Source organism: Heptranchias perlo, chromosome 17, assembly GCF_035084215.1.
Source record: "Heptranchias perlo isolate sHepPer1 chromosome 17, sHepPer1.hap1, whole genome shotgun sequence".
In the NCBI taxonomy this organism is placed as follows: Eukaryota; Metazoa; Chordata; class Chondrichthyes; order Hexanchiformes; family Hexanchidae; genus Heptranchias; species Heptranchias perlo.
In genome coordinates, this window is record NC_090341.1 from 13,375,402 (window position 1) to 13,385,025 (window position 9,624).

The following is a 9,624-nucleotide window of genomic DNA, read 5'->3' on the forward strand; positions in this document are numbered from 1 at the left end:
ACATAGCTTAGTTTACAGTTGTACAGTAGCACTCGTAGCCAGAGAACCACCTGCAATGGTTTCTCTTCCCACTTCCGCACTCTTACCTCTGGAGTCCCCCAAGGATCTATCCTTGGCGCCCTCCTGTTTCTCATCTACATGCTGCCCCTTGGCGACATCATCCGAAAACACATCAGATTCCACATGTAAACGGAAAACACCCAGCTCTACCTCACAACCACCTCCCTCAACCCCTTCACTGTCTCTCATTTGTCACATTGCTTGTCTGACATCCAATACTAAATGAGCAAAAATTTCCTCCAACTAAATATTGGGAAGACCGAAGCCATTGTCTTTGGTCCCCGCCGCAAACTCCGTTCCCTAGCCACCGACTCCATCCCTCTCCCTGGCCACTGTCTGAAGCTGAACCAGGCAGTTCGCAACCTTGGTGTCCTATTTGACCCTGAGATGAGCTTCCGGCCACTTATCTGCTTCATCACGGAGACCGCCTACTTCCACCTCCGTAACATCGCCCTTCTCCGCCTCTGCCTCAGCTCATCTGCTACTGAAACCCTCATCTTTGCCTTTGTTACCTCCAGACTGGACTATTCCAATGTTCTCCTGGTTGGCCTCCCATCTTCCACCCTCCATAAAATGAGCTCATCCAAAACTCTGCTGCATGTATCCTAACTCGCACCACGTCCCATTCATCCATCACCCATGCGCTCGCTGACTTACATTGGCTCCCAGTCCGGGAACACCTCGATTTTAAAATTCTTATCCTTGTTTTCAAATCCCTCCATGGTCTCACCCCTCCCTATCTCTGTAACCTCCTCCAGCCTTACAACCCCCCGAGATTTCTGCGCTCCTCCAATTCTTGCTTCTTGTGCATCCCTGATTTTAATCACTCCACCATTGGTGGCTGTGCCTTCAGCTGCCGAGGCCCTAAGTTCTGGAATTCCCTCCCTAAATCTCTCCGCCTCTCCACCTCTCTCTCCTCCTTTAAGGCGCTCCTTAAAACCTACCTCTTTGACCAAGCTTTTGGTCACTCGTCCTAATATCTCCTTATGTGGTTTGGTTTCAAATTTTGTTTGTTAAAGCTCCTGTGAAGCACCTTGGGACCTTTTACTACATTAAAGGCGCCATATAAATGCACGTTGTTGTTGTTGTTGTTGTTGTTGTTGCAGGTCTGGCCAGATGATACCCTCCTACCTAATGTGCATTGTACATGTAGAGCAAGTAATGCAAAGGTATACACAAGCTAACTCATCAGACAGATGTGCATGCTGATATTACGGCATACAGTACCAAATGTGAGTCAGTGCCATCTTTTTCTTGGTGTGTAAAAAGCATTTATTTGGGGTACAAGAAAATTAAAATAACTTTTACCTTTACCAGATGGTGAGTATCAGATTCCAACTAACTTGTGCCCCGGAACAGCTGTCATGCAGATAGGAGTTTTTTTTTCATTTTGCCTGTCTTATAGTAAAAACTGAACCTTTATAATCAGCATGGTAGTGCCAAAGTCTGGCGTTTTAATGCACTGAGCTACACAGAGGCGACCAAAGGTCAGAAAGGCGAAAGGATGCTGTCTCTCAAAACTGTTTTAATGCATTCTGTCTTCACAGGCATGGTTCAACCCTGAATTTTATAGATGAAAGGACAGAGGCTTCAAAGCTGTTTTAACACATTATCACCACCATTCATTTGCGTGGGCAGCATTCAATGCAGGATCCCAGAGATGAAAGGACATTGCTGAGGAGAAGTCTAACGTATTCTGTCACCATTTCCATGTGAGGTGAGTTCAAGCCTGGCTCCTTGAGGTGAACAGTGTGATTAAGACAAATAGTCCTTTAAGGACCACTGGTCTGGTTCGCCTATTCTACATTAAGTCCACTGTGCAGGACTGGAGCGACGGCCCCCCCTCCCGCTGGAACACAAAAATTGCATCAGGGTCCTAAGTAAATCAAAGGACTCCAATTTCCATAGATTAAAGAGGCTCCCCACCTGTTTCCGGCGGGAATGCTGGACGCCAAAATTGAGGCTCGCTTGAAAATCGCGTTAGTAGCCCTCAGGCAGCGAGTCATCGCTGAGTTTTTATAAACAATTCCTCTCACTCCCACCCCATTCACACTGAGTCTGAAACCGTCCCCCAGGTGTTCCATGCACTCGTGTGAACTGAATTAACTTGGGTGAAACTATGGCCCATTTTTTCTCAGAGGACCTGCATCCATAAAGATTTGACACTGCCAAACTGGTCTTGCTGATGACCCTTCATTCTTCCTCCGTCTGGAATCGATTAAAAACCAGCTGTTAGATTTAAATAGTGATTTAACTGATTATGCCACCTCGTATTCCAATCAGCCGATAGGGAAGTGTGTGTTATATTTTTTGCTCGTAAGGCGGTGATTTAATATACAGTATTAAAATAATTTGTAGAGGGAGTTCTCTGATTTCTGAAAGTGCAGTTGAAGCTTCAGTCAAGGGGGTAGATCTTGACTTTATTCAGTTGAGTGGAACGGGTGGTAGCGAGTCGGCAGCCCGTTTTACATCTCGCCCAATATTTATATCTTGGGATTGCTCACAGCGAGTTGGAGAATACACTGGTTTATAACGAGAGGGGCTTTTAATCAGGGGTTTTACACTATATGCAAGACTTTTAATAAGCAGAATGGGGCTTGTAAAACAAGAGCGGGGAAAGAAAAAAAAGGACAGGATACAGCCATTAAACAATAGAGCGAGCCCATGAGAAAGGAGAATGGGACTATTAAAAATGAATGAAAGAGAGGCAGGGATAAACAAAAAAGAACGGAACCATTAAAAGAGAGAACCTGGAGAAAATGGAAGAGAATGCTGTTATTAAAAATTAAAGAGAGCTTAAGGAAAAAAACAAAAACAAAGCATAATGGGAACATTAAATAATGAGAGCTCAGGAAAAATAAAGGAGATTGAGGCATCAGAAAAAGAAAATGAGAGCAAAAGGGCAGTCTCGGCCTTGGGCAGGAGCTCAGGTGGGAAGCCAAAAGAGGCAGTCTAATTCTCAGGGGTGAGGCAGGTTGTTATTTTAGCTGGGAGAGATAGATCAAGAAGAGGCTGGAGGAAGAGCCACGAGTAGAACAGCAGACACTTTAACACAGTAGAGGCACAAGGAATTTTCGGGGCCTTGTGAGGAAGGGAAGAGATACAAACGGTACAGCTAGGAGCAGGCAGGACAGAGCGGGCACGCAGGTATTTTAACATGGCACAGCCATGAGGTTTTTTGGGCATTACTGCAAATGGGCAGAGGTGAGGTTCAATTGAAGGCGAGCATAGCAGGGTAGAGCTGGTGTTGTAGCCACACATGGGAGCAGGGTGGGATGTCATTTAAAAGTATTTTTAATTAATTTTAAAAATGGGTTGATTACAGTTCTGGTTGTCTTGATTTGCATGGGCAGACTTGGGGTTCTGTGGTTCGCAAAGACAGAGGACTTGGGACATGTGACCAGAAAGGTGCAACAGCACTACCTAGTGTCTGGAGGCCTACAACAGACTATTAAATGAGCATGACTGCCAATCATAGACACAGAACTTTATCATTATTTTTGTTGACGTATGAAGTGTCACACAAAAATCATGACACAGGAAATAAGGTTAATGTGTATAGGAAGCTCACTCCATACACAGGACTTTCAATATATTATAGATACTAGTCAATCTCCTGTGGCATTACACATAGTAAAGTGAAGATCATCGCATCTCTCTGATCTGTCTCTGCTGTCTTTGTATCTCTTCTCTTCTGCTTCTGTCTCTGCCTTTCTCTTCTATTCTGCTACTCTCTTTTTGATAGCTATCCAATTGGTCCCACTCCCCTACTCTTTCCCCATAGCCTTGCAAATATTTCCTTTTCAAGTATATATCCAATTCCCTTTTGAAAGTTACAATTGAATCTGCTTCCACCACCCTTTCAGGCAATGTATTCCAGATCATAACAACTCGCTGCCTAAAAAAAATTCTCCTCACCTCCCCTCTGGTCCTTTTGCCAATTATCTTATTTATGTGTCCTCTGGTTACCAACCTTCCTACCAGTGGAAACAGTTTCTCCTCATTTACTCTATCAAAAAATAAGCACCCTAGCAATCTATGCTGGAATGAGATTTTGAAAGTTGGGATGTTATGTGGCCCCTGCAGAAATGCTACATCCTTGCCTTTGCCCGTTTATGTTGCTAAGTGTGGAGCATAAACTGGACCTGTTGGGCTGAATGGCCTGTTTCTGTGCTGTACATTCTATGTAGTGTGATTCTATGTAAGCCTACCTGACAACTTGTATGAAGATAATGCAGTGCTCAGCAAATTGTTGAGCCAAAACAGCTACTTCCTTCCATGCACATTGACATTAAGCATTTGATCATTATGATGCCAAGTGGAGTTTTTTTCCTTAGAAAGTGGGAAAAAGCATTACAAGTATGTGTGTGGGAAGTGTAGATAGATGTGGGCAAAAAAGTAGGAGGTTTGGCACATTCCATAAAGAAATGTTCATAGCACTTTGGAAGTGGGGCGTAAAGAGAAGGAACTAATGTAGAATACAAATGAACATTTGCTGTTCTCAGTAACAGCAACTCTATAGATACACAGGGACTAACTCTTACTCTGCTGAATAAACAGGAACTCCATATAGTTACAAGCAAATACCGAGACTAGCACTTAAATGGTTTAGAATGGAATGGCTGGAAAACAATAGTTGCCCATCAAAAAGCACACAGCACAGACATTGTGCAGCGTACATCATACAGATATAGTAGAATAACGGGATGGGGGGGACAGAAACAGGGCAGGACCCAGACACGCCGTAGTCCCTCCCCTTTTGCTGTGTACAGTCTGTTCCATCCGAACAGTAGTTCGGACACGTAACTGGGCCGATCCCCGGCCATCTTGGGAATCCCACCAGATATGGCATCAATAGGTCCACAGGTGCCTACATCTGCTGAAAGCAGGCACAGATGCTGTCCTGGGTTGCAACTGGGCCCCACCACTGAGGAACTGAACAGAAATCGGGTCACATGCGATGTAACATAACTCCAACTTATTTTTACATATATTCTGACAACTTCCAAAACATGTACCAAAAAAAATTCTTAGCTTTTTAATTGCAGCCCTGCCCAGACTCCTCCCCCACCCACCTGCAGTGTTTAGTTGGGTCACAGGTCACAGATTTGTGAATATAGTTTCCTATTGTTTTGCTCCCTTTTCTAATACGGTCTCAAAATAAAGAGCGAAAGAAACATCATTAGATATTATCAGTTATTCCACCGTCTTCCAATTTCTTATTTATTTCCTCCTCTTTAAGCTATCACATGCCGTGCACCATTCTAAGAAGCTGGATAGCCACCTTACTCTCGGGCTTGTCCCAAAATCACTTTGAAGCCAGTTATTAGGAACTGACTCACCCTTTTTAATGGTTTCTACTTCTTTCTGGGAAAACACAGCCTCTGCTAACAACACAAAGTTGCTGTATGGGGAGTTGTGGGCACGAAGCTATACCACCAGCTCCGTGGCACAGCTCGGTGGTGTTCCCACATGTTGCTTATGCAAAATTAAATAACATCAAAAATACATGGGTACGTGTTGCATCGCTTTCTTAAAGGCACAGCCACATCTCATTCTCTATCTTGGGCGAAAATTTAACAAATTCTGAGCACCCAAATTGTGACCCATATTAGGTAACGTTAGATTTCACTCTTAACTGACTGAAAAAGACAATGTTTCCTGCTCAGACCAAACTGTCTCTCCAGGATTCAGTCATCCATCAGCATATACAAATACTTCAATTAATCTCCATTATGAAGAGTTATACAGTAATTTATCTGCCTCGGCTTTGTAAAATGTTGCCTTTTATATAAATCAACTGTCCCTTTCAAGAGAAATTTTTCATTAACAGCTACTCACTGAAGCACTCTGAATCTTAACAAATGACTTCAACTGGTTTTGTTTGGCCGTGATTGGATTTGCAGATTAGATTTTCCACAATCACCGTGGCTAATAGTTGCAATATCAGGTCCTAAAAATAGCAGATGCGAACACTCTTCTACTTTCTGGGAATAAAGTCTTTTGCCTGATTCATCCTGTGGGCAGTAATGTTTATCACTCATTTACTGTCAATTGCAGTATTTTACCACAAATAATCAGCCATTACCAACCAATCCACAATGACTACTTGGTACTAAACACTGCTTTCAGTGAGTAGAGCAGCTTACCAAAACATCAATTAAACTAATTATTAATGTCAGACCTACGTTGAACAAGCATAGAATGTCCCATTTTTAGGAGGTAGTCAACAAGCCTACATCGAATTCTTAATCAATCTCTCCAATTTGTTACACTGAGGCTTTCATATATATATCTTAATGTTTGTATAAATATTAATCTGCAGTTGGACACGCAACAATGAGGCATGATAACATCTGATTATAATGTAATACCTGCTGCAATTAAATTATTCTTTTCAACATTTGCTCCTTTGTTTCTATGGAACAATGGACTTGAATTAAAATTGTATTAATTTCATAATATTTTTTGTATAATTACAATTGGCACCAGCCAGGCTACCTTCAATATGCATAACTTCTGAAAATCAGGAATCGGAGGATAAAAGAGCACCAGATTGTTACACAACTGAAAGTAAAAGAACTGTGGGAGAGAGGGGGGAGAATTCACCCTCTGTCGGCGATCCAAATTTTTGAAATATAAAATAAAAACAGCCTACTGACATCAAGGGAAAATGGAGTGGCAGCAGAAGTGATAAATATCAATCGATTTACAGTGTTTTTAGAAGTCTTCAAATTAAATAGATAAATAAATGAAACTAAAATTTTATAACAGTGAAGGTGAATTTTAATATGAACTAGTTGATCTCCCTCGGCATTGCTCAAAGGTGGTCTGGATCTGGTGGGGAATTTCTGATAACTAGTTAAGATGAATTAAACTGCCTGTACAGCAATGTACACAGCATCGAAAATAAAACTGGGGAACTGGAGGCAATAATCCGTAGTGAGGAACCAGATGTAGTAGGAATAACTGAAACATGGCTACATAAATATTGCAGCCTATAACATAATCAGAAAGGATAAGGAAGGAAGAAGGGGGTTGGAGTAGCTGTACTATTTAGAGATAACATAATGGCAGTAGAAAAAAGGGACATAACTAGCAGAAGGATAGAAATAGAATTAATATGGATTGAAATATGGATCAATCACATGAATAGGGGCAAACTACAGACCACCGAATAGTGAAAAGGAGGTACAGGAAGAAATATGTAAGCAAATATGTGAAATGAGTAAAGGACATAGAATAATAATCATGAGAGATTTTAACAATCCCCAAATAAACTGGCTAGAAGAGGTAGGTAAGGAAGTACAGGGAATGGAGTTTTTACAATGTATGCAGATTCCATTCTTAGCCAGTAAATAAAAAACCCAACAAGAGAGGAAACGCTGCTGGATCTAGTAATGGGAAATGAACCAGAATAGATAAGAAAAGTAAGCGTAGGGGAATATCTAGGCAATAGCAATCACAACATAATAAGGTTTAAGATAAAGATTGAGAAGGACATAAGTAAGACAAAGGCCAAAGTAATAAATTGGAAAAAAACTGATTTTCAGGGGATGAGACTGGAACTAGGGATATAAACTAGAAAAATTTACTGATAAACAAAGAAATAGAACAGCAGTAGGAAACATTTAATACGGTGATCAATGATTCCAGGAGAAATATATCCCACTAAAAAGCAGCCAGTAATAAAGATTCACCATGGATGAATAAAGAAATAAGGGCAAAATTGAAACTATGGAAAAGGGCATACACCAAGTACATAGACAACAAGGGAGAGGATGACAAAAGGGAATACGAAAAGGTTAGGAAAGAAGTTTAAAAAACAATTAGAAAGGCAAAGTGAAACGACGAAATTAAATTATCAAGGAATATGAAAAGAAATAGTAAAATATTCTACAGACAAATAAATAACAATAGACAAATCAGGATAGGGATAGGGCCACTAAAAGATATACACAATAAACTCACAGATAATGACAGCAAAATGGCAGAAATATTAAAATAATTACTTTGCCTCAGCATTTACCAGGGAGACTAAGGTGGTGAGCATGACATCAGAAGAAGAGTTCAAAAAAGATATAAAGACATTTAAGGTAGAAAGGGGGGAGATAATTGATAAACTAATCAAACTTAGAGAGGATAAAACCTCTGGTCTGGATGGATTGCATTTGCGCACATTAAAAGAAGTTAGGGAAGAAATAGCAGAGGCACTATTATATATAAAAATTCATTAGAAAAGGGAATAGTGCCAGCGGACTAGTGGACAGCTAATGTTACTCCTATATTTAAAATGGGAGATAGAACCAGTCCAAAGAATAATAGACCAATTAGCTTAACGTCAGTGGTAGGAAAGATAGTGGAATCTTTACTCAGATGTAATAGAAAAACATCTAGAAACCGAAAATATAATAAAGAATAGTCAGCACGGATTTCAAAAGGGAAGGTCATACTTGACCAACCTTATTGGATTGTTTGAAGAAGTAACAGAAAGGGTAGACAAGAGTAATATAGTAGATGTAATATATATGAATTTCAATAAAGGTATAATAAGGTATCGCATAGTAGACTCATGACTAAGGTCAGAGCATGTGGAGTCAGGGGACAAGTAGCAGAATGGATAATAAGCTGGATACAAACAGAAAACTGAGAGTAGGGGTGAAAGGTAGTTACTCAGACCGGCAAAAGGTGGGAAATGGTGTTCCACAAGGATCGGTGTTGGGACCACTGTTTTTCTCCATTTACATAAATGATTTGGATTCGGGAATCAGAAGTACAATTTCAAAATTTGCAGACGACACCAAATTGGGGGTTATAGTTAATATCGAGGAGGACTTGCAGAATGCGTATGTAATTGGCAAATGAATTTCAATATTTATATATATTTGTGTGAGGTATTACACTTTGGTAGGAAGAATAAGGGGGCCACATTCTGCTTGGATAGTAAGGGCACGATTTAAAAAGGGAAACAGTGGTATGGGGGCGGGGGGGGCATTCAAAATCACAACCATTTTGGACCGCCCCCAACCCGCCCACTTCCAGTTTTCACCGGGGCGGGATGAGGGGCGGGCAACCAACCCATTCCCAGGAGGCAGGTTGGTGATTAAAACCTTTCAAGGAGGCTTCGGGACCCCATTTTTCCACACTTTCTGATTTCAACCCCGGGGGGCCGGGATTCCTGGGCCTCCTCTTTCACGCCACATGAAAGGAGGAGAGAAGGACCGAGACTAACAGTTAGGTGCCCAGAAAGGCACAACTTGTGGGCCCAGAAGACCAGGGGTGTTTACCCCAGGCCCAACAAGCCTACCTGCAGCATCTCTGTGAGAACAAGATCAATTCACACAGCAGAACATCAGGGAGACTACAGAATAGATAACATTAATGTTAGAAGGTGGTTTACACCAAAACAAGAGATGTGGTTGCTATGAAACGGACATTGGTGGGGCCTTGCAAAGTCAAATAAAGGGGGCTGTACTCAGATAAGAAGGACGCTTCCTCAGAGGAACATAACAGCTTGTAAACAGAGATGGAGGTTGAGGTCATTAGCTATGTTATGTAAAACAG

The 9,624-nt window shown here is 41.4% G+C and overlaps 1 protein-coding gene across 1 annotated transcript in view; it reads right to left on the minus strand.

Moving 5' to 3' along the window:
- LOC137334066 (copine-9-like) overlaps positions 1-9,624 on the minus strand; it is a 346,820-nt gene that overhangs the window by 116,766 nt on the left and 220,430 nt on the right. The gene's annotated exons all lie outside the window — the stretch shown is intronic.